This window comes from Galeopterus variegatus, unplaced genomic scaffold (assembly GCF_000696425.1).
Source record: "Galeopterus variegatus unplaced genomic scaffold, G_variegatus-3.0.2 Scaffold3262, whole genome shotgun sequence".
Lineage (NCBI taxonomy): Eukaryota > Metazoa > Chordata > Mammalia > Dermoptera > Cynocephalidae > Galeopterus > Galeopterus variegatus.
Genome location: NW_007729373.1, coordinates 236,928 through 237,631, shown reverse-complemented (window position 1 = coordinate 237,631; position 704 = coordinate 236,928). Strand labels below are relative to the sequence as shown.

General features: G+C 56.4%; 1 pseudogene; it reads left to right on the top strand.

The window, feature by feature from the left end:
• The window catches only part of LOC103600210, a 1,510-nt pseudogene extending 1,218 nt beyond the window's left edge, over positions 1-292 (top strand).
• The last annotated feature ends 412 nt before the right edge of the window (positions 293-704 follow it).

Sequence of the window (704 nt, the reverse complement as noted above, 5' to 3'; positions counted from 1 at the left end):
TCCCCCCCCCCCCCCCCCGCCCCCGGTGAAATTCACAACCAAGATCTACGAGCCCAACGTGGAAGAGAACTGACAGGTTTGCCTGCTCATTATCAGCAACAAGAACTGGAAGCCTTGCACCAAGACCCGCCAAGCCTTGGAGGCCCTCAACTTGCTGGTGAATAGACTGAATCTGGGGCAGCCCCTGCGGGTGGAACTCGCTGGCCTGCTGACTCAGAACCTGGAGCTATTCAAAAGGAATGCCGAAAAGTTCACCCTCCGATTTGGAGCGGACCGGCCCTCCGAACACTAGTTCTGACCCCTTTCCGCTCTGGATCCTCTGCATAGTGGATGGACGCACCTCCTGGACTGAGGCCACAGTCCCTGTATGGCCCATTCCCTGCTCATTTTTTCCTTCTTAGGTTGTTAGTCATTAGTTTGTGTGTGTGTGTCTGTGTGTGTGTGTGGTGGGGAGAAGGGGGCAGGTATGTGTGTGGAGGGTGGATTCACTCCCTGAGTCACTTGGCCACAGGTGTGCCCTTCCCACTCCTTTGCTTCCCCCAGAGCCAGGGAATTTAGATTTGCAGAGTTATGGGCCAGTTCCCCAGCTCTCCATCTTAGAGAGACAGGTCACATTCCGGGGCAGCTTGCAGGAAATGAGCCCAGCTGTCAACCAGAATCCCCCAGGGCCCAGAGGTGGAGGAGGCCAGAGGGAGTGGGGAATA